The 25631-nt window shown below is 43.4% G+C and overlaps 1 protein-coding gene across 1 annotated transcript in view; it reads right to left on the bottom strand.

Moving 5' to 3' along the window:
• RAB3IP (RAB3A interacting protein) overlaps nt 1–25631 on the bottom strand; it is a 251761-nt gene that overhangs the window by 175246 nt on the left and 50884 nt on the right. The gene's annotated exons all lie outside the window — the stretch shown is intronic.

Here is a 25631-nt window from a genome sequence, read left to right as displayed (position 1 = left end):
AGCATCATGCCAAGGCCCAATGGGTACCTGTCCATAATTCCACCTCCAGTCCCATCCAAAGTTGGTCTAGTGGCTTACTCTCAGCCACATCAACCTGCCAGCACTTGTCCTTGTGCTCTAAATTGACAGGTCCCTGATTTTGTTCAGCTTCAGGAGCATAACACAGTCACCTGCAAATGCTACGGTGAAGAGCGCCCCTCGCCTCCCCCTCCCCCTCCCCCAGTTTTCTGGGGCGCCCCCAACCTTCAAAGGACTCCATTCAACCCAAGACCAATGAATATCTGTGGGATATCGGACACATTAGGGCCCCTGGTCACTTTCTGCAGGGGTGGGGGGGCTTCATTTTGCTTTACACTGTTGCTCAGCATTAGCAAAGGTAAACAAGCATTTGCAATGCAATAGATCTCGCATTTGGGAGAGTTAGAGCTATTGGCGTTGTAAATGACTACCTTTTACCTATGTGTTTTGGTTTGGAGTGTAGTGGATATATCTGGTGTGGAGTGGACTTATGTGGGTTGTATTGGAATTGTTGTGGAATTGTGTGGTATGGAGTGTATTTGTGCCATGGTGAATAGATAGGGTGAGAGCTGCACAGAATAGACAGAAAGGATGAAGGAAAGGGACAAGCACTTTGTGCAAGAAGTCGAGAGTTAACTTGTGACAGAGGAGCAGAAAGTGTATGAGAAAAAGAGAAAGAAGGGGAAAGCAGGCCACAAACACATAAGGAGGGGGGGCCTGGGTATGCAGAAGACACCCTATTTAAAGGAGGAGAGCATTGAGGGACAAAAACCTTGAAAAGGCACGGAAAGAAACTGTGCTCACTATGTGTGAGCTGGCAATACAGAGTAGCCAGGAAGTTTGAGAGATGAGGGGCAGTGGGATTGTAAAATGAGAGTTAGGCAGTCGACACATTTGTTTTTAAATGTATCTGTTTAAGTTAGCATTCCTGACTGGACAAAACTTTTTTTTGTGAGATGCTTCACAGGGCAAAATGGTATCCGAAGGCAGCTACGTTATTTCGTAAAGTGCTTGCAGATCTATTTTATCAGTGTCTGCTTCTAAATACAAATACAACAGGATTATATGAATTTCCAGGTTTACAAATCTGAAGAAACCCCACGTTAAACCCCTAAATCTATGCCTCAGTTTCAATGAAAGTCAAACAGAGGGGCCAAACTCCTTAGTATTCAATTTCCCTCAAAGAACTGAAAAGATGTGTAAAGTTTAATTGACAGTAAAAGACAACAAGAATATTAAACCTAATTTTAAATCAACAACAGAATGCCTTTAATTGAAGAGAGTTGCAGGATTAATCACAATGTGTTTCAGGAAGAGATATGTATTCATGTGAATTTCTAAATATTACCAACAGAGAAAACAAATGCACACAGGAACCGTAGTTTTACGTGGTTAGTATCTTATTTTAAATAGCGGTATTAAATTGAGAGATTCGAATAAATGTTTCATTAAATATATGTAGAATTCTAGACATGTTCACAGTTTGTAATTTTTTTTCCAACAAATTAATCTGAAGGTGTTAGCACTTCTCTTCCCATTTGAACTGCGTAATAATGAGAGGAAATATTTCAGTTAATAAGGACTTGGAGCAGCTACTCAAACCTATGCCTTTAAGTATGAAGCAAACTTAAAAAGCACCTCAATTCCTCCAAGTTCGAGACCTCAAAATTGTCTTCTTAAGAACAAGAAATGGCAGATGCCTCCTTAAGGTGCTTCACGGGATGTGAATCACAGCGATAAAGAAGCCACGAAGTTGTTGCCAAAGTTCACGAGGTTGGAGAGAGCCTTTAACATTTTGCCAGGTTATAAAGAGGACACACTCAAATGTTTGGAGGTTGGTGGAGGTTGAAAAGGGATACTGCTTTCATAGGAAGGTTTGAAAGTCAGGGAACATAAACTCCATCTGGTAACAAACGTGTGTGAACTGTGTAGAACATATTTATTTGTTTAAAAAAAACAACAACAAAAAAAACACGACGCAAATAGCCGGTTTTGCGAAAGTACTGTACTGCAAATGTTCTTTCCTGCTTTCATGACGTTGTCCTACAACATAGTCTGGCAAGTCAACGGCCATCTCAGAATTCTAAAGATCGTACAAAATGATGCACAAAAGTCAAGCTCTGTGCCGAAATATTTTGATGAAAAGTACAATAAGTCATCGACTCCGCAGGTTTTCAATAAAAAATTACTTTTAAAAAGAAAATATGCTGTGTTTGTCACATGGGGAAAATTATTCGGATAACATGTTTCTTCCACTAGTGTGGCATGACAATAGTTTGCGGAATCAACGCTTGTTAGCCGGATTTGTCTGTGCAGCGACGCATACAGATCTTCATGCATGCTCTTTCCGAGCACGAAAACTGGAGAATATCTTGACAATAAAAATACATATTCACTTGCACCCATGCATTCTCACCGAGACCACTTACTTGTCACGGCAGCAGTAACATTCATGCCGAGACGTGTCTCTCACTACTAGTGCTAAAGTTAAGAAACCAGGAAAAGTGTCCACCCTGCCTACAACGCATGCCGGGAACTGCTTAATAATCATATCAGCAAGCATGTCATAACCCCATTTATATAACTTGCCAAGAAGAAGGTCGTCAGTTTTCTAATACTGCAGCGTTTTTATTTGATGTCGCACTTAACACTACTGCAGCTTTAAGCTTTTGATATCATGCAAACAAACACAAATCCTCAGCCCTTTAACCCCTTCGCTGCCAGGCCTTTGCCCCCTCCTGTGCCAGGCCTTTTTTTGGCTATTTGGGGCAGTTCGCGCTTAGGCCCTCATAACTTTTTGTCCACATAAGCTAGCCAAGCCAAATTTGCGTCCTTTTTTTCCAACATCCTAGGGATTCTAGTGGTACCCAGATTTTGTGGGTTCCCCTGAAGGAGGGCAAGAAATTAGCCAAAATACAGTGAAAATTTCGTTTTTTTCAAAAAAATGGAAAAAAGTGGCTGCAGAAGAAGGCTTGTGGTTTTTTCCCTGAAAATGGCATCAACAAAGGGTTTGCGGTGCTAAAATCACCAGCTTCCCAGCTTTCAGGAACAGGCAGACTTGAATCAGAAAACCCAATTTTTCAACACAAATTTGGCATTTTACTGGGACATACCACCATTTTTACAGTTTTTTGTGCTTTCAGCCTCCTTCCAGTCAGTGACAGAAATGGGTGTGAAACCAATGCTGGATCCCAGAAACCTAAACATTTCTGAAGAGTAGACAAACTTCTGAATTCACCAAGGGGTCATTTGTGTAGATCCTACAAGGGTTTCCTACAGAAAATAACAACTGAAAAAGAAAAATATTGAAATTGAGGTAAAAAAAACATCAATTTTTCCTCTACGTTTTACTCTAACTTTTTCCTGCAATGTCAGATTTTCGAAAGCAATATACCGTTACGTCTGGTTGCGGGGATATATAGGGCTTGTAGGTTCATCAAGAACCCTAGGTACCCAGAGCCAATAAATGAGCTGCACCCTGCAGTGCGTTTTCATTCTATAACGGGTATACAGCAATTCATTTGCTGAAATATAAAGAGTGAAAAATAGCTATCAAGAAAACCTTTGTATTTCCAAAATGGGCACAAGATAAGGTGTTGAGGAGCAGTGGTTAGTTGCACATCTCTGAATTCCGGGGTGACCATACTAGCATGTGAATTACAGGGCATTTCAACACACTCTCTTATATTTGGAAGGAAAAAATGTAGAGAAAGACAAGGAGCAATAATCACTTGTTTTGCTAATCTATGTTCCCCCAAGTCTCCCGATAAAAATGATACCTCACTTGTGTGGGTAGGCCTACCGTCCGCGACAGGAAATGCCCCAAAACGCAACGTGGACACATCACATTTTTTTTAAAGAAAACAGAGGTGTTTTTTGCAAAGTGCCTACCTGTAGATTTTGGCCTCTAGCTCAGCCGGCACCTAGGGAAACCTACCAAACCTGTGCATTTTTGAAAACTAGAGTCCTAGGGGAATCCAAGATGGGATGACTTGTGGGGCTCTGACCAGCTTCTGTTACCCAGAACCCTTTGCAAACCTCAAAATTTGGCTAAAAAAAAAAAAAAATCCTCACATTTCGGTGACAGAAAGTTCTGGAATCTGAGAGGAGCCACAAATTTCCTTCCACCCAGCGGTCCCCAAAGTCTCCCGATAAAAATGATACCTCACTTGTGTGGGTAGGCCTAGCGCCCACGACAGGAAATGGCCCAAAACACAACGTGGACACATCACATTTGTTCATAGAAAACAGTGCCTACCTGTGGATTTTGGCCTCTAGCTCAGCCGGCCCCAGGAGGGGCAGAAATGGCCTAAAATAAATTTGTCCCCCACCCCCTAGTCCCCTCCCCCGGAGCGACCCTCGCCTACGGTGTCGCTCCTCCTGCGTGACATCGGCGCCCAAAAAAAAAAATCCCCGGTGCCTAGTGGTTTCTGCCCCCTTGGGGGCAAATTGAACTAAAATCGGCCAATCTGCCCCCAAAGGGGGGGAAGAAATGGTCTAAATACAATTTGCCCCCCAGGGAAGCGACCCTTGCCTAATGGGTCGCTCCCCATCTCTAAAAAAAAAAAAAAAAAAAAAAAAAAAAAACACCAAAAAATATTTGCCCTGGCGCCTAGAGGTTTCTACCCCCCCTAGGGGCAGATCGACCTAATAACAATAGGCCGATCTGCCCCCAGGGGGGGCAGAAATGGCCTAAAATATATTTTCAAGCAATCCGGCTTTTGAAACGCTTGGAGAGACTTCAAAGGGAAGGAAATACATATCCTTCCCTTTGAAGCCTCTCCGGGCCTCCCCAACGTGATCGAAAGAGAAATGCACAGCATTTCTCTTTCGATCGCAATGGGGGAGGCTCTGTGATTGTCAGCGCGCGCGGACGTCACGGGGGGGGGGGGGTCGGGGGTGGAAGGGGAAGGGCTTCCCCTTCCATCCCTGACTTGGGGGGGTGGGGGGGAACCCCTCAGAAGGAGCGCTAGTGCTCCCTCTGGGCTCTGTGACCAGGACGTAATGGTTACGTCCTGGGCACAGCAGCACTGTGCCTCAGGACGTAACCATTACGTCCTGGGCACAGAACTGGTTAAAAAAAAAAAAAAACATGCAAACCAGGCGAAGCAAGGATTCAGGTGCAAAGGGTTGATTAGCATCACTTGTAAAGTAACACAGCTTCGAAAAAGAACACTTTCCTGAACAAACCGAGAGACCATCTTGGTGAGGTTGCTTCCCCTTTGAGCATGACCAGTGTCACAATGGCCTAACCAGAACAGCCATCTTGAGAGTGCCTTTCTGAGATCGTTCCCTTCATTCCCCCATGCAGACCTTGTTCTAGATGATTTTTCGCGAGCAACATACATTTTGAGGGCCAACTCGCATCAAACCCACAGCTGCGGCTCGTCAGGCCTCCACTGCTTTAAGAGCCTACCCGGATAGCTAAGGAAATCCTACCGTTGCTGCATAGAAAACGTCCTGCAGCCTTGCCAAATAAAGGGAGGAGTAAATACAAGGAACAGGTGTTAGGGCTGGGATGGGAAATAGGGTTTTTTGAGTATACCTGGAACCAAAGGTGTCACTATGGCAACATGGATAACTGGGGTAATTAACAACAGGAGAGGGAACAGCTGCATCGGCCTTAACATAAAGATGCTTCCTGGGATTCAGACGCCCACCCCAAGTATAATGAGCGGATACGCAGAGAGACTCGGGCTAGGGTGAAGCCGATTTTTTCAGCCGCTGACATGACCCGCTGCCTCCATCCTTCCCCGTGCACAGCCAATGATAAAAGCAGGTTGGTATAACTAACAAAAACAAGATTCACAGGCCTGTTTTCAATCGTGCAGGGGGAGCAGCTGTGCGACCAGAGACTTCCCATGCCATGTGCAGAAACAAAATAAACAAGCATTTGCAATGCAATAGGGTATCGCATTTCTCAGAGTTACAACTATTAGCAGTTGTAAACTCCCAACCGGACTTTTCTTGCCACATTAAATGGAAAATAACAGCACTATCACTCTGCTACAGTTCACTCGTACGGACAGTTGAAGACGGCATGCAGACAGAAAAGAAAAAAAAAAAAAGCGCTGCTACAGCTACAGTTCACTTGTAGTGAAACCTATCAGCAAAACTGCAATTATGTGCATGACCGGCAAAAGTGCAATTAACTGTGTAACAGGGTCGATGTCATGCAAAGCGCTGGACTTCTGCCAAGTGAGAGCGCGCTACGAAAAAAATATAAAAAGTAGTCCACAAACCCGAAGGGAAACAGCAAGCCTCGCATGTTTTCAGTACTTGCTCGCTGTGCTTGAGGAGGGCTAACTACCGGAAAAGGCATGACGTATGCGTGCCTTCCACTAATGAAAGCAAGCAGATTTTGAAAGGCAAGCCCACGAACCAATGAAAGACACTGACGTAACATGGATGGGGCTCTGAGCCCTTTTCTATCTACTAAAGCGTCTCACAAGTGAAACGCATGCGCAAGCGACGCAGGCTCGACCCTAAAAAGTAGTGCACAGCAGCAGCCTATAAGCACAGAAGTAGGAGGCTACAAGTCCAGGGGCGTGCTCCATGGGATGGAACAAACAAAGAAAAGGTGGGACAAGTGGGATGGTGGTCCTTAGCAGAGCTCCAGACGAAGTCCAATTAACTTGGCAAAAGGGGCCGACAGAGAACTGGGTGGTTTGTTTTAATATATCAGGGACTCTTTTCTCACCATCTCCTTCCTGCAGAAAGCTCTTGTACAAAGGACCACTTTTGTCATCTGTTCAACTGTCACCTCTGTGCTGGGCCGGCCCCTAAAGCGATGCAGAAATTAGAGGTGGGAAAGTGAAGCCTGGCTTAAACCATATATCAGGCTCCATATCGATCCTCATCTTTTAGGGACAGGCGAGCCCAAATAGAACTGAGCCCGGCATCCCAGACATTGCCCCCCCCCACCCTCCATCACGTAATCTGGAGAGGACCAAAAACTGTTAAAACATAGAGGTGTGTCAAGTCATTTGATTTAAAAGGATGCTATTCTGTTTGGGAGGTATTAACAGAAACTGCAAATCAAAAACACAATGACATGACCGTCTGAAGCCATGCTGCATGTCGCATGCATCTCCTTAAAGAGCTGCTACATCAGAAGCAAACTGGTGGGCTTGCACAGCCTCTTTAAGGCCTTATTTTTAATTGAGTTAGTGAGGCAAGCCAGCAGTAATGTTAAGATAACATGCTTTGGCAATGCCAATAGGTCTCGCTACCACAAAAGGTCCTTTAGCAATGAATAATTTCATGAGGAATTTTCATTCCAAATAATTTCCAGATATTATGGCACAGACGAGTGTACTCGCTGCTGGTTATTTTGCCTGACACAGTCTTGTGATATGGTAACGGTTGTCAGACTCGGACGCAGGAGGTATATGGGTTTCGAACAATGCAATTTATTTTGGATGAAGATTGATAGTTATGATAACATACTCAGTCTAATTGAGTGGTATATTTACTTTGTAATAGCAGCCCTGATGAAGTCATAGGGATAATTCCAGATTGACGAAACACGTGTTGGCTGGCTGGAAATCAACCCCAATTTTAGGGTTATTAAAAATGTAATTTCACTTATGGCCGGAAATCAGCCCCTACCATGTATTGTTTGAAGACTGAATTTCATATATACCTAATTGGAAATATACTATAAGAAGATAATGAATTACTGATAATCCCGCAAAAGAAAGGACTTGGTTTGAAATTAAAAAAACGTAACTTTTGAAGTTAAAACTGGTCAAAGACTTTCTGTAGAGGGAAATAATTGGGAATGATTCATCAAGAAGATATTCATTGCTAAAGGACCTTTTGGGGTAGTGGTGTTTGCCCTAAAAATGTGCTGGTTATTTCAATCTTATGATTGGATGTAGGGGAGGTGGGTGTTTCTTTCCTTTAAGATGCACAGCTTGAAAATACTTGTCACATGGGTTTATTATCTGTGAACGCTGATTACCTGTGAATATACCCAGAGCTGGTGACAATATATGTCTCACTAGTATTAAGGAGCACCCAGGCAAACATGGATACACCCATCAGCATTCCCAGATATCTCAAGTTTCTCATGTACAAGTCATCCAGTCCAAGTTTTTCTTTACTTTCTAGAACTTCCATTAGAACATTCGTGAATGCAATAACCAGGAAAAAATACCACACTTAGAAGAAAACAGACTGGATGGTCTAATAATTCACAGTCCAAAAAATAAAATAAAAAATACATAAAAAAAACAAAACTCAGGACAGCTCAGCATTTCTAATCAATTCTCAATGAGCAGATCACAGGACAATACAAATCAATGTTAAAACAAACACATCATTTCCAGTATTATGTTGTTATAGCCACAAGTGCATTGGGGGATATAAAGACTTGGTTTGATCGTTAACAACCTTTGTAAACTTCCATATGAAGACACTGATTTTTAAAAGGAAAATCCCAGGCTAAAAAAGTGTATCGGCTGTCTGGTGGACTAGACTTAAAAACCCTTCTTCTACCTTCCTTTACAAACTATAGTACATATTCTAAAGTACATTCCAGGTAATTTTATTCAGTAGGTCAGTGTCTGAAACTCATTTGAAGCAGGGCAATCTGCATGAGAAGAACACTTTAAATATCTGAAATATTAAATATAAAATGAAGTGTAAAGCAAAGGAGTAAGATACATTTTTATGTTAATGTTATTACTGGCTCGTTTGACTTGACAAACTGAACGTTAAGAGATTTCAACACCTTAAGTTCTTGGACCCCAGGGACATTGCAACTCGGGTAACAGCAATTAAAAAGAGACGCATATGATGAGAATTATGGCTTCACACAGACATGTTCTGTTACTGTGGTTGATCTTCAGATTGTGTGGAAGTGTATTTCTTAAACTCCATTTACACAAATTACTAATAAAAAACTATTGAAACAGTTGAACACAAAGCATTGATCTTCTAGCCGAATTGTACATTTGCAATCAGGAAACCATGGTTCAAATCACGGCTTTCCCACTTGACTAAATTGTGTGGTCCATGGCATTAAGCTTTCCTTCATTATCTATCAGTTTCATTAACCTCTTCTGTGCCTTGGACGAGATGATCTCGTCCAAGGCTACAGTTCCCCTGTGCCTTGGACGAGATCATCTCGTCCATGGCACAGGGGAACTTGGGGGCGCGCTAGCGCGCCCACCGTGCACCCCCCTTCCCCCCCAAGTCGGGGATGGAAGGGGAAGACCTTCCCCTTCCACCCCCGACCCCCCCACCCACCCCTGTGACGTCAGCGCGCGCTGATGTGTCACAGGGGCCTCCCTCGTCGCGCTGGAAGCTCTGCTTCCAGCGCGATTGAAAAAGAAATGCAAAAGCATTTCTTTTTCAATCACTTGGGAGGCCCGGAGGGGCTTCAAAGGGAAGGAAAAGTATTTCCTTCCCTTTGAAGTCCCTCCGAGGGTTTCAAAAGCCGGATTGCTTGCAATCCGGCTTTTGAAACCCCACTAGACACCAGGGATTTTTTTTTTTTTTCTTAGAAATTGACAAAAGGGAGCGACCCCTTGGGCAAGGGTCGCTCCCAGGGGGGGCATTTTTTTGAAAAGGCCTTTTCTGCCCCCCCCTGGGGGCAGAAACCTCTAGGCACCAGGGACCATTTTTTTTTTTTTTTTTTTTTTTTGTTTCATTTTTTTTTTATTGAGGTGGGGAGCGACCCCTTAGGCAAGGGTCGTTCCCCTTGGGGGAAAATTATATTTTGGCCATTTCTGCCCCCCTTGGGGGCAGATTGGCCTATTTTGATGAGGCCAATCTGCCCCCAAGGGGGGTAGAAACCACTAGACACCAGGGATTTTTTTTTTTTTTATTGTTATTGACAAAAGGGAGCGACCCCTTGGGCAAGGGTCGTTCCCCTTGGGGGAAAATTATATTTTGGCCATTTCTGCCCCCCTTGGGGGCAGATTGGCCTATTTTGATGAGGCCAATCTGCCCCCAAGGGGGGTAGAAACCACTAGACACCAGGGATTTTTTTTTTTTTTTTATTGTTATTGACAAAAGGGAGCGACCCCTTGGGCAAGGGTCGCTCCCAGGGGGGCATATTTTCGGGAAGGCCTTTTCTGGCCCCCCTGGGGGCAGATCGGCCTACTATTAGGCCGATCTGCCCCGAGGGGGGGCAGAAACCTCTAGGCACCAGGGACCATTTTTTTTTTTTTGTTTCACTTTTTTTTTTTTGGTGGGGAGTGACCCCTTAGGCAAGGGTCGCTCCCCTTGGGGGAAAATTATATTTTGCCCATTTCTGCCCCCCTTGGGGGCAGATTGGCCTATTTTGATGAGGCCAATCTGCCCCCAAGGGGGGTAGAAACCACTAGACACCAGGGAGTTTTTTCTTTGCGTGAATTTCACGCAAAGGGAGCGACCACTTAGGCAAGGGTCGCTCCCTGGGGGGGAGGGGAATTTATTTTAGGCCATTTCTGCCCCCCCCTGGGGGCAGATCGGCCTATTATTAGGCCGATCTGCCCCCAGGGGGGGAAGAAACCTCTAGGCGCCAGGGCAAATTTTTTTTTTGTGTTTTTTTTTTTTGTTCTTTTTTTTTTTTTTTTTTTAGAGATGGGGAGCGACCCATCAGGCAAGGGTCGCTCCCCTGGGGGGCAAATTGTATTTAGACCATTTCTGCCCCCCTGGGGGCAGATTGGCCAATTTTAGGTCAATCTGCCCCCAAGGGGGCAGAAACCACTAGGCACCGGGGATTTGTTTTTTGGCGCCAATGTCACGCAGGGGGAGCGACCCCGTAGGCAAGGGTCGCTAACGGGGGGGGGGGGGTGGGGGGGCAAATTTATTTTAGGCCATTTCTGCCCCCCCGGGGGACAGATCGGCCTATTATTAGGCCGAACTGCCCCCGGGGGGGGGGGGGGGGGCAGAACACTCTAGGCGCCAGGGCAATTTTTTTTTTGTTGTTTCTTTTTTTAGAGATGGGGAGCGACCCATCAGGCAAGGGTCGCTCCCCTGGGGGGGCAAATTGTATTTAGACCATTTCTGCCCCCCTGGGGGCAGATTGGCCAATTTTAGGTCAATCTGCCCCCAGGGGGGCAGAAACCACTAGGCACCGGGGATTTGTTTTTTGGCACCAATGTCACGCGGGGGGAGCGACCCCGTAGGCAAGGGTCGCTCCCGGGGGGGTGGGTGGGGGTTGGGGGGGCAAATTTATTTTAGGCCATTTCTGCCCCCCCGGGGGACAGATCGGCCTATTATTAGGCCGAACTGCCCCCGGGGGGGGGGGGGGCAGAACACTCTAGGCGCCAGGGCAATTTTTTTTTTGTGTTTTTTTTTTTTTGTTGTTTCTTTTTTTAGAGATGGGGAGCGACCCATCAGGCAAGGGTCGCTCCCCTGGGGGGGCAAATTGTATTTAGACCATTTCTGCCCCCCTGGGGGCAGATTGGCCAATTTTAGGTCAATCTGCCCCCAAGGGGGCAGAAACCACTAGGCACCGGGGATTTGTTTTTTGGCGCCAATGTCACGCAGGGGGAGCGACCCCGTAGGCAAGGGTCGCTCCCGGGGGGGGGGGGGGTTGGGGGGGCAAATTTATTTTAGGCCATTTCTGCCCCCCCGGGGGACAGATCGGCCTATTATTAGGCCGAACTGCCCCCGGGGGGGGGGGGGGGCAGAACACTCTAGGCACCAGGGCAATTTTTTTTTTGTGTGTTTTTTTTTGTTGTTTCTTTTTTTAGAGATGGGGAGCGACCCATCAGGCAAGGGTCGCTCCCCTGGGGGGGCAAATTGTATTTAGACCATTTCTGCCCCCCTGGGGGCAGATTGGCCAATTTTAGGTCAATCTGCCCCCAAGGGGGCAGAAACCACTAGGCACCGGGGATTTGTTTTTTGGCGCCAATGTCACGCAGGGGGAGCGACCCCGTAGGCAAGGGTCGCTCCCGGGGGGGGGGGGGGGGGGGGGTTGGGGGGGCAAATTTATTTTAGGCCATTTCTGCCCCCCCGGGGGACAGATCGGCCTATTATTAGGCCGAACTGCCCCCGGGGGGGGGGGGGGGCAGAACACTCTAGGCACCAGGGCAATTTTTTTTTTGTGTGTTTTTTTTTGTTGTTTCTTTTTTTAGAGATGGGGAGCGACCCATCAGGCAAGGGTCGCTCCCCTGGGGGGGCAAATTGTATTTAGGCCATTTCTGCCCTCCTTGGGGGCAGATTGGCTGAGTTTAGGTCAACCTGCCCCCAAGGGGGCAGAAACCACTAGGCACCGGGGATTTGTTTTTTGGTGCCAATGTCACGCAGGGGGAGCGACCCCGTAGGCAAGGGTCGCTCCCGGCGGGGGAGGGTGGGGGGGCAAATTTATTTTAGGGCATTTCTGCCCCCCCCACCCCCCCCCTGGGGCCGGCTGAGCTACAGGCCAAACACCACAGGTAGGCACCTTGCAAAAAACACCTCTGTTTTCTGTGAAAAAATATGTTGTGTCCACGTTGTGTTTTGGGCCATTTCCTTTTGTGGGCGCTAGGCCTACCCACAGAAGTGATGTACCATTTTTATCGAGAGACTTAGGGGAACGCTGGGTGGAAGGAAATTTGTGGCTCCTCTCAGATTCCAGAACTTTCTGTCACCGAAAAGAGAGGAAAAAGTGTTTTTTGGGCCAAATTTTGATGTTTGCAAAGGATTCTGGGTAACATAACCTGGTCAGAGCCCCGCAAGTCACCCCATCTTGGATTCCCCTGGGTTTCTAGTTTTCAAAAATGCACTGGTTTGCTAGGTTTCCTCAGGTGTCGGCTGAGCTACAGGCCAAAATCCACAGGTAGGCACTGCTTTTTATAAAAAAATGTGATGTGTCCACGTTGTGTTTTGGGCCCCTTCCTTTCGTGGGCGCTAGTCCTACCCACACAAGTGAGGTATCATTTTTATCGGGAGACTTGGGGGAACGCTGGGTAGAAGGAAATTTGTGGCTCCTCTCAGATTCCAGAACTTTCTGCCACAGAAATGTGAGTAACATGTGTATTTTTAGCCAAATTTTGAGGTTTGCAAAGGATTCTGGGTAACAGAACCTGGTCCGAGCCCCGCAAGTCACCCCTCCTTGGATTCCCCTAGGTCTCTAGTTTTCAGAAATGCACAGGTTTGGTAGGTTTCCCTAGGTGGCGGCTGAGCTAGAGGCCAAAATCTCGAGGTAGTCACTTTGCTAAAAACAGCTCTGTTTTCTGTGATGTGTCCACGTTGTGTTTTGGGGCATATCCTGTCGCGGGCGCTAGGCCTACCCACACAAGTGAGGTATCATTTTTATCGGGAGACGTGGGGGAACGCTGGGTGGAAGGACATTTGTGGCTCCTCTCAGATTCCAGAACTTTCTGCCACAGAAATGTGAGGAACATGTGTTTTTTTTGCCAAATTTTGAGGTTTGCAAAGGATTCTGGGTAACAGAACCTGGTCCGAGCCACACAAGTCACCCCTCCTTGGATTCCCCTAGGTCTCTAGTTTTCAGAAATGCACAGGTTTGGTAGGTTTCCCTAGGTGCCGGCTGAGCTAGAGGCCAAAATCTACAGGTAGTCACTTTGCTAAAAACAGCTCTGTTTTCTGTGATATGTCCACGTTGTGTTTTGGGGCATATCCTGTCGCGGGCGCTAGGCCTACCCACACAAGTGAGGTATCATTTTTATCGGGAGACGTGGGGGAACGCTGGGTGGAAGGAAATTTTTGGCTCCTCTCAGATTCCAGAACTTTCTGCCACAGAAATGTGAGGAACATGTGTTTTTTTAGCCCAATTTTGAGATTTGCAAAGGATTCTGGGTAACAGAACCTGGTCCGAGCCCCGCAAGTCACCCCTCCTTGGATTCCCCTAGGTCTCTAGTTTTCAGAAATGCACAGGTTTGGTAGGTTTTCCTAGGTGGCGGCTGAGCTAGAGGCCAAAATCTACAGGTAGTCACTTTGCTAAAAACAGCTCTGTTTTCTGTGATATGTCCACGTTGTGTTTTGGGGCATATCCTGTCGCGGGCGCTAGGCCTACCCACACAAGTGAGGTATCATTTTTATCGGGAGACGTGGGGGAACGCTGGGTGGAAGGAAATTTGTGGCTCCTCTCAGATTCCAGAACTTTCTGCCACAGAAATGTGAGGAACATGTGTTTTTTTAGCCAAATTTTGAGGTTTGCAAAGGATTCTGGGTAACAGAACCTGGTCCGAGCCCCGCAAGTCACCCCTCCTTGGATTCCCCTAGGTCTCTAGTTTTCAGAAATGCACAGGTTTGGTAGGTTTCCCTAGGTGGCGGCTGAGCTAGAGGCCAAAATCTACAGGTAGTCACTTTGCTAAAAACAGCTCTGTTTTCTGTGATATGTCCACGTTGTGTTTTGGGGCATATCCTGTCGCGGGCGCTAGGCCTACCCACACAAGTGAGGTATCATTTTTATCGGGAGACGTGGGGGAACGCTGGGTGGAAGGAAATTTGTGGCTCCTCTCAGATTCCAGAACTTTCTGCCACAGAAATGTGAGGAACATGTGTTTTTTTAGCCAAATTTTGAGGTTTGCAAAGGATTCTGGGTAACAGAACCTGGTCCGAGCCACACAAGTCACCCCTCCTTGGATTCCCCTAGGTCTCTAGTTTTCAGAAATGCACAGGTTTGGTAGGTTTCCCTAGGTGGCGGCTGAGCTAGAGGCCAAAATCTACAGGTAGTCACTTTGCTAAAAACAGCTCTGTTTTCTGTGATGTGTCCACGTTGTGTTTTGGGGCATATCCTGTCGCGGGTGCTAGGCCTACCCACACAAGTGAGGTATCATTTTTATCGGGAGACGTGGGGGAACGCTGGGTGGAAGGAAATTTGTGGCTCCTCTCAGATTCCAGAACTTTCTGCCACAGAAATGTGAGGAACATGTGTTTTTTTAGCCAAATTTTGAGGTTTGCAAAGGATTCTGGGTAACAGAACCTGGTCCGAGCCACACAAGTCACCCCTCCTTGGATTCCCCTAGGTCTCTAGTTTTCAGAAATGCACAGGTTTGGTAGGTTTCCCTAGGTGGCGGCTGAGCTAGAGGCCAAAATCTACAGGTAGTCACTTTGCTAAAAACAGCTCTGTTTTCTGTGATGTGTCCACGTTGTGTTTTGGGGCATATCCTGTTGCGGGTGCTAGGCCTACCCACACAAGTGAGGTACCATTTTTATCGGGAGACTTGGGGGAACCTAGATTAGCAAAACAAGTACTATTGCCCCTTGTCTTTCTCTACATTTTTTCCTTCCAAATATAGGAGTGTGTGTAAAAAAGACATCTATTTGAGAAATTCCCTGTAATTCACGTGCTACTATGGTCACCCCGGAATTCAGAGATGTGCAAATAACCACTGCTCCTCAACACCTTATCTTGTGCCCCTTTTGGAAATGCAAAGGTTTTCTTGATAGCAATTTTTTACTCCTTATATTTCAGCAAATGAATTGCTGTATACCCGGTATAGAATGAAAACGCACTGCAGGGTGCAGCTCATTTATTGGCTCTGGGTTCCTCGGGTTCTTGATGAACCTACAAATCCTATATATCCCCGCAACCAGAGGAGTCCAGCAGACATAACGGTATATTGCTTTCGATAATCTGACATTGCAGGGAAAAGTTACAGAGTAAAACGTAGAGAAAAATTGATGGTTTTTTCACCTCAATTTCAATATTTTTCTTTTTCAGCTGTTATTTTCTGTAGGAAACCCTTGTAGGATCTACACAAATGACCCCTTGCTGAATTCAGAATTTTGTCTACTTTTCAGAAATGTTTAGGTTTCTGGGATCCAGCATTGGTTTCATGACCATTCCTGTCACTGACTGGAAGGAGGCTGAAAGCACAAAAAATTGCACAAATGGGGTATGCCCCAGTAAAATGCCAAAATTGTGTTGAAAAATTGGGTTTTCTGATTCAAGTCTGCCTGTTCCTGAAAGCTGGGAAGCTGCTGAGTTTAGCACCGCAAACCCTTTGTTGATGACATTTTCAGGGGAAAAACCACAAGCCTTCTTCTGCAGCCACTTTTTCCAATTTTTTTGAAAAAAAACGAAATTTTCACTGTATTTTGGCCAATTTCTTGGCCTCCTTCAGGGGAACCCACAAAGTCTGGGTACCTCTAGAATCCCTAGGATGTTGGAAAAAAAGGACGCAAATTTGGCTTGGTTAGCTTATGTGGACAAAAAGTTATGAGGGCCTAAGCGCGAACTGCCCCAAATAGGCAAAAAAAGGCCTGGCACAGGAGGGGGAAAAGGCCTGGCAGCGAAGGGGTTAAGCTACCAATGTGAGAGCACGCTGAAAACATTAAGTTTGGGATCTGCACTAAACAAAAAAGATGCTGCATATGGTTTGTATGAAACAATATTGCTTCACATTAATACCAGTATAGGCAATGTTTCCAGAGTACATGACAAACAGATATGCCTTGGGTAACTCACTACAACAATGTCAGGGCACCGGTAGTACTCTTGGTTTTTTCATGGTTGTGAGATGACATGGCCACAGTGTTGCAGAAGCTGTTCCTCCAGGCTGTCAAACCATCACACAAAACTGTATAGGCAAACTAGAAGGTGGACTAGCTATTGTATTCAAACAAGCAATAAAACTCAGCAAAACAGAAAACATTTCCATACAAGGTCGTGAGGCCCTCATCACCAAATGCAACCCAACACAAACGTCCTCATGTAAATTTCTCCTCCTTCACAGACCTTCGACTAACAATTCAACATTCCCAGACACATTGCTAGACACAGTTTCAAACCTCATAATGTTATACTCCAACCTCTGCATTCTTGGGGTCCCAAACCTTTGGTTTGACAAACCCAATATACCACACCTAGAAACTATCACCACTGGTCTATTCACATTGAACCTACATCAGATCGTGCACGATCCCACACACATTGCTGGACACATCCTAGATGTCATTTTTGCAAACCCAGAACTAGTTACCATTCAAAGAATCACGCCAGCAACATGGTCAGACCGTTTGGTAACTTTCCAACATAAAACACTACAGATCAACACACCCAAGACCACCTTCCATACATACATCTATCGACCATTGAACAAACTCAATTTTGAAGACTTAGAAACACAACTAACAGCCAACACAGATCTTGACACAATAAATTCTGCTCCAAAATGTTATGATTGGCTACAGGAAGCTTTCGATATCCTAATACCACTAAAAAAAAAAAAAACTAAACTAAACAGGACAAAAGAAATACCAAAACCTTGGAGAAATACAGAACTAAAAAGATAAAACAACAAATCAGAAGGCTGCAAGAACCTAGCACAAAACAAACATTAAAGACAAACTTCACCTACACAAACTTAACAGAATACACAAATCATAAATCAAAAAAAAGAAGAAAAAAAAAAAAAAAGTACTACTCAGACCGAATTCAAAATGCTAACTCTGCAATTAAAGAATTTTATAAAATGCATGGAAGGAATTCATCCCATTACTCAAGAATTCAACAGACAAACTGGCAAATCATTACACAACTAAGGCAGACACAATGGACTCCTATTTAAAACAAAGGAAAACCGCCAGCACCAACCTGTTTCCTAAAATCCCCTTTAAGAGTAAGCCAAACCAATCTCTCCATTCCTTCATACAAATATCACAAAGAGAATTTATGGATTTAGTCAAAGCAAGCAGGTACCCTTGTCCAGCACACGTCTTCAAAAACATTCTTTTATCTACTTCTGCTGGCACACCAGTAAGAAGAATCATCAATAATTCCTTAACTACGGGAACCTTTCCTGAAGACCTTAAAAAAGGCATACATACGCCCATTATTAAAGAAAACAAACATGGACCCACAGGACCCCAACAACTCTAGATAGATTACAAATGGACCTTTCCTGCGCAAAGTGATAGGAAGGGCAGCATTCGCCCAGATGTCACAATTCATTGAAGATAACTCCGTACTTGCAGACTATCAGACTACCAAACTGGATTCCACCCGGGAAGAGGCACTGAATCTGCACTCATCGCAATCTGGGATGATCTTAAAAACATAGTCGACCGCAATGGAGTTGCTGCACTACTTCTGTTGGACCTCTCAGCTGCCTGTTGACCATGTCGCCCAAATTCAAAGACTCCACGACGCTGGCATAGAAGGAATTGCTCTCGACTGGATCACATCCTACCTTCAAAACAGAACAAATGTCATCTATTCTACCCCTTTCTTGTCCAAACCCTACTTCACAAAAGTAGGGGTCCCTCAAGGATCAATTATCTCACCTATGCTTTTCAACATCTACATGATGTCATTACAGGATCTGCTAAATGAATTTCAGCTCAAATGCTACAACTATGCAGGTGACACACAAATTCTCCTTAAATTGGAATGCCCCAAAGACAGTGGAAACTCACAAATCTTCAGTTGCCTCAGAGTAGTTGATCAATGGATGACTTGGAGCCATCTCAAACTAAATGCTTCCAAAATGGAAATACTCATACCTGACAAAAGAAATATTATGACCCACTATGGCTTGACGATCTGGGACCACCTCCTCCAATATCTAAGGAAGTTAAAAAACTTGGAATTACAATGGAGTCCAACTTAACAATGAATGCCCAAGTGGACAAATTAGCACAATCAAGTTTCATCACCTTAAAAACTCTGCGACACATCTTCCACCACCTCAGATTTCCACACAAGGTCCAAGCTACTATCTCTTGTACTATCTAAACTGGATTATGGCAATAGCCCCTACCATGGGTCATCTGTATCTACTATGAAAAAACAACAAAGCATTCCGAACTCAGATGTCAGACTACTACTACATATAAAGCCACAATCCCACATCTCCCCTGCCTTGAGGTCACTACATTGGTTATTGGTTGCCAGAAGATCCACCTTCAGGCTGCTCTGTAACACCCACAAAGCAATACATGGAAAGGTCAGCTTTTCATCAGGAAAAAAAATCACCAAATACATTCAACAAAGAAACCTCCGCTCAAGATTGGCACCCCGCCTTAAAACACCGCTATACAAGAAAAAGACTATAGGTGGTACATCCTTCTCTGTTCAAGTGGCCAAACTATGGAATTCATTACCCCCAAATATAAGATCCACAGATAACTATCTTGTCTTCAGAAGACTACTCAAGAGTAAGCTCATTCCTTTGTAACCACCATATCCAAACAGCAGTGGATTGCACATGCCTGTGTTGGTAATCATTTATAATATGAATATAGTGTATATATTTAGAGATGTCTATTTCTTTAAGAAATATGCATAGTTACTATTTCATAATAATAAAATATAAACATTCTCTTTAAGCCTGTTTAACAAATGTATGTTTACTCACGGTTAAACGTATATATGTGTGCATGCGTCTGTGTATATACAAGTATTATACAATATATGTGTATATACGTATATAAATGTATATTTTCCTATGCTTAACATGTTCATAGGTCAGTGCATAGTTCCTAGATAAGTTGTTAGATTAGATACTTATGAATCCCTGCTTTCATTTTTATCTATCATAATGAGCAAATGTTATCTTAACTATTTTATAAGCAAGCATTTTGCTACTGAAAATTGAAGAAAAAATGTTAGAAAAGTACACAAATAAATTAACCTCAAATATTTCAAATATTGAAAGTCTGTGTTTACACTCTTCCATCTCTCCTTTACTCATCCAAAGCATCATCCTGTTACTATAAACTCCCAATTAACACTTCTGGATTCTTCCCTCCTCTATCCCTCCATTATTCTATTCAAACCTACTAACACACGCATATCCTCTGCTCAAATCAACTTATACTAATACTGTACTCATATTACCCTATACTAATCCACCACTAATTCTTTTGAGTTCCAGAGTATCGTGCTACTCGCTGAAAAGCACTTTGATGCCTCATCAGGGGTAGTAAGCACTATATAAATACAATTACAATGTTAAAAAATAACTTTCAATAAATATCACTCAATGTGTTATAGAACCGCACGTATTTCAGGGGATCAGAAATGTTGAAATAAAAATATATTTATTTAGATATGAAAGAATCTTAATGTGTGTTCATAAATGTGTTGCCTGCTTCACATACTTTTTGTGGCTCAATTTGTGCTTTGGCTTTGTGAGCCAAGCCAGACCCCAAGATTGGCTGCTTTGAATTCATTGGATTGCCCACTGCTAGTGGAAAGAAACATGCAGTGCTCTCTGTTCATGTGGTTAGATGTGCTTTTCAGCAGTCACTCTTGCTCTGTTCAGAAATACATTAAACAGCAGATAGAGCAACTCAGTTGAAATGTATTTAAAATAACATGCCATTAAAGAATTAGCCTAGCTCTTGTGCTATCTTTGATTGCAGAGCTTCTTTCTATGTATCATTCAGCAGCTCGCAATGTTGTAAAAGTTGAAATCTGCAGTAGCGTTTACATCACTAGATAAGACTGCAGAATACTACTGAACTGTGTTAACTGATTAGCCAAAACACTTCACAACCTTTACGACATTAGAGGGTGCCTACCAACAGAGACGCATGGCTTGGTCAGGCATCAACATCCACAGAGTTCTGGAGTCATGGATTTGTTGTTTCAAAACATGGATGTGGTGGCGTATTTCAAAGACAATCACAAGTTATATTGCAAGGACATTAATGAGCATATCAGAAGCTGGACACAATTTTGCTAACCTTGAAGGAGCATGGATCAACATTGTACAGGCACAAATGCAGGGGAAGGTGTGGATTGCTTGGGGTATCATGTCTTCCAAAAACGTGCCATACCCAAAATAAAAATCTTGAAAGCTGCACAGAACACCCCAGCCACTGTGGCTACAAATCAGTTAAGGCCATTTTGCACACAAATATGGAGACCTATAGCACCAGTATCAACCAAAAACAATATGGGATAGCTATTATCTTCTCGTTCTACAGATGAGCCATTCTGGTCTATCTTAGGGCTCCACCACACAAATAATCCTCCTCCGGTCTCAGGCTTAGTCATTGTGCCCGGCTCAGTCCTTGTGGAACTCCAAGGAGTGCTGCAAATTGTGGAAAAAGTCACGAATCAGTGACTGTCGTACATGAAGTACAACTGCATTTTGTTAAAAATTGAAATTCTGTGAAAATTGTTGTTCTATTCTGCATCTGAGGGGAAAGAGGCAGAGCCATAGGAATAGTTCTGTAGAACTGACATGTATTCTACACATTCTGCATTTGAAGCTAGTGGGGCCTGGACTGCTATGGGCCTTATTAGGAGTTCAGCGGACTTCCGACGAGGAGGTTGCCACCTGCCAGCCTACCAGGAAACAGACGGCAGGCAGCAAGGTATGCGGCTCATAATCGAGCCAGCGGCAATGCTGCCACCGCAGGGTGCACCTTTGCAAAGTTCACTGTCTTGCGATGGTGCTGAGCAGGTGGACTCCTGCACTAGCCATGTCAAGTGCATGGGCAGTGCAGGAGCCCCCCTGTACCTGTTCTTCACCAAGAAATTAATGGCGGTAAAAAAAACATGAAAAGGTTGGTGGAGAACGAGGTTGTAATCAGCAGGGCGGCAATGCATGCAGCGCGACCCTGGATGACTGCGATCTCCGCCAGGCCATCAGGATCATGGATCCCGACGATACCCTTAATGTGGCAGTTGGATCGCCATGGCATCGGAGATCTGACTGCCAACGCAAGGCTGGCGGTCTTCAGACTGCCAGCTGCGTAATGAGGGCCTTAGTTTCTCATCCCATTTTCTACCATGTTAGTTAATTATATTATGTTGCAATGAGTTCATATGAGGTACTTTTTATGTCTCATTAGCTTATGGCTTAACATTAAATCTACAATGTTTTCTTCCAGTAAACTTCTTTACAGCCTTACCAACCTGACTTCTCAACATTTTGTGTTGAACCTTAGTATTGCGATACCAAATTCCACTTGTCCACTCCAAACTGCACAACTCTTGGTTGCATTTTCGTTTCAAACAACCTACGAATTGCAGGCAAGCAAGTTTCTTCAATTAAAATGCATAATTTGCAGTAGCTTTGTGCCACTCTTTAATTATCAAGCAAATATACATGCTAGAATGCTAGAATTTACAAGCATGTCCTAAGCTGGACTTCAAATGGCTGGGAGACTTTGCACTTCTGAAAGTGAGCTCCATTTAGATGTACCCTAATTGGCACCCATTGTAATTCCAAACAATCTTCAAACTCTGCACCACTGGATCAAACACCAATGTAATCACCAAACAATATCTTCCAACACAATAGTTCATAAACCAAATGCAATAACCAAAGCCTGTGTCTGTATACCAGGAAACAGGACAGATATAAACTCTAGACAAGAGGAAAGTAGTGTTCAAGGTAGTACCCAACCAAATACACACTGAGCAAGGATTAAACCAGCAATGAGCTAACCTGGAATTAATATAGCTCACCGTTTAGCACAGAATAAACTCCCCTATCCCACTTTTAATTAGTGCTCCCACAGCTAGACTGTTAAGGAATGAACTCAAAAATCTCTGTGTCATACTTTTAGATTTCCAGGCACAGTATACCTAATGTGAATTCTCTAAAATATCCAATATCTACAGATAAAATACAGACTGTGAAGACAAATAAATGATCAACAATACTTAACAAAATGCACCTTCATCAACAGACCATAATAGGTTCATATTGTGCATGACAACACTAAAAACACAATACCATAACATAACTACGGACACATCACCAAAAACACATAAAACACCCACTGTAACTCACATCGTGCAAGACATACTACCCTATTAATCCTTGCTAATCCAACCTTCTGAACGGCACTGCCAGATCACTTTTGTTTTACTCCCAATTTCTCAACCACTGCATGCATGATTTTCCAACTTGTCTATTATCCATTAATTAGCATCCTAAATAGCACTAAGTAAGACTAATTAGCCGCTGACTGTGTTCCTCAAAAAAATAAAATAATAATAAACGTAACGCTCTACCCCCAATTACGGAGGGCCGAAGGGCAGGAAAGGGAGGATCCTGAACTTTAAAGCTCAGTCAAGACCATTAAGAAAAGCTGCACAGTAAGTTTTTTTTTTTTCAGTTCTCAATACTTGTATATTTATTCAAATAATTGTATCCATCATGGAAAAGAAAAATTGGTTACTCAGGGGAAAGAGCATAAAATCAAAATCATAATAATGCAAGATGCCATGTCCCTTAAAGAAATCAAACCATGCCAGCACATGTGAAATAATCAAATTAAAAACAGTAAATTGGCCCACGTACATAAAGGACCACAACCATCTAGCCCTCACAAAACAACAAACAGAAGAGGTTAATGGGAAAAGTAGTCTAGCTCGTTCCCAAAAAAGCATGCGTGTTATAAATGCTCTGGACAAAGAAAACACACAAATTCATAGCATGATTTTACGTAGAGAGACAGCATTAAAAATGATACATGCACAGCACCAAATGCATTATTCATTTCAAAACAACACATACTTGCACACTATTTTAATTAGCTGTTAAATACATAATTGTTGCACAGTAAAAAAAAATATGTTTTATTAAAGCAATCACATGAGAACAAAGTACTGTACATTTATAACACAAAGATTTGCTTATAGTCTTGCAGTATTGCAACAAGTACATTACTTTCAGCAGAAGCTAGAGCAGCACTTCCCAAACCTTTTAGAACCAAGACCCAATTTTTAGAACAACAAACTTTTGCGACCCAACTAACTTTAATGGACATGAGGCGGGCAATTTTTTAATGCAATTAAAGCACCGTGTGGTAGCGCCCTGCCATTTACAGGCAGCCCATTTTCCACTGAAATGGCAACTAAAGTACAGATATACAGTTTTACTGATAATATACTGGACACAATGATAATGTGAGGAAATCGGGTTTCAGTGATTATTTATCATTTGTGCTTCACCAAGTGAAGTCCCTTGATTTGTTTTTATCCTAATAAACTCTTTATTTCATCACACTTCAGATTTACAAAAAAGTGCTTTCTTTTTACTTTCCTAACTGTTGAATGTGCACAATTCATTTACAGGTATTTACATTCTGCCATGTGTTACAAAGAAAATACATTCCACAGCTTTTTCTTTCACACACTCTGTACTCCAGCAAGATTGTCACATAATTCAGTTTACTTTTCTTTTTCTGACTGCAACCTGTGAGGAACTTGTAAACACCGGCCGCAAAGTGCAGCAAAGGTAACAAGATAAATACAACATTTCAAGACATCTTTATTTATTGCTTGGACCGTCATGGCCCACCAAAAATAAGCAGATGACCCACCAATTGGTTGCAACCACAGTGAGCTGCAAATGTTACTTTTATATACAAGGGCAGGGACCATGCTATGCAGCCAAACTGTGAGCAGTTTATGAAAACACACATCAATGTTTGCAGGTCATAGAATAAACATCACTTTTCTGTAATGTGACAAGCAATCTTGCTAATTTGGCTTAGTATGGTAACTAAACCAAATCTATAAAATATTTTACTTCTACAGTTGCCATGTGGCAGAGGGGCAGCATATAGAGAAAAGGCACTGGCTTCATGGTGAGGTGTACAGTATTAAATATTTTCCAAGTTGCCGGACGTCTTGCAATTCTAGAGTCTTATCCAACCTGGTACCTGCTGAATAACTAAGCCACACACAGAGCCATAAATCACACATCTTTATTCCTCTACGTGTATCTGTGGACTCCAACATTCTAAACCAAACGCACATAGATTCTATTCTAACGATTACGTCACACAGTGATACGGAGTCCTTAGGAAATCACAAAGGTTCCGTTCTAAGTCATGCAAGACACTGCAAAGAGGTTTCGTGTTTCATGGAAAATGGTGGCAATAAAGAAAAATGTTCACAATCAGTCTAGTGCAGTGATTCCTAACCTTTTGACTTCTGTGGTTCGCCACTTTGTCATTACTGGAAACCGGAGACACACACTGAACCATGATTGGACTCCGGGATCCTGTATCTGAGTCATTACTTGAAGCCGGGGATCCCGGCCCAACCACTGTTGATGATTTGAACCGCACAACAATACACAAATACAGACACAAGCATTCCAATAATGCATACACAAATGATAATACATTTTATTTAATTTGCAAACAAATAAAATAAAAAAAACAGACCTTCCTCTTAAATTTTTATAGGAAGGCTGGAGCTTTTCTAAATTCAAGTGAAGCCACACAACATCATTACTATATTCTGTTCGATGACCTGCACTGCTCCATGAATCAATCGGAGGATACTTATTTAATTTTTAGCCTCCAAATTCAATTTTCTTGAAGTTTAGAGTAAGTCTTAAAATTTCAAATAGTACATTTAGCCGCTTTGTTTAGACACACTTTATTAATATGTTAATATTAGTTCATCAGGGATGTGGAATTCCTATCGCTCGACACCCGGTACATATTGTTTAGGGTCAAGGGCAACCAGTTGTGATGTTTATTTTGTCCTTGGGACAAGTAGGCCCAATCCCCTGAAGCACATCCCTTTGGCTGCCAGTTTACTGAGAATGGAACAGTATGCAGTTGAGGTAATGTGTGTCCATATGTTAATACTGTTCAAGCATGTATTTACGGTTCAATAATGAAAAGCCTTCATTATTAGGGTCAGCGCTGTAAATAAACATTGTAAGGTCACACTGCACTACTGACAGTGGTTAAAGTTTAAATTTTAAAAATGCACACGTTTTGAAAAGTTTAAC

Source organism: Pleurodeles waltl, chromosome 4_1 (genome assembly GCF_031143425.1).
Source record: "Pleurodeles waltl isolate 20211129_DDA chromosome 4_1, aPleWal1.hap1.20221129, whole genome shotgun sequence".
NCBI lineage: Eukaryota > Metazoa > Chordata > Amphibia > Caudata > Salamandridae > Pleurodeles > Pleurodeles waltl.
This window is presented reverse-complemented; position numbering and strand designations above follow the sequence as displayed.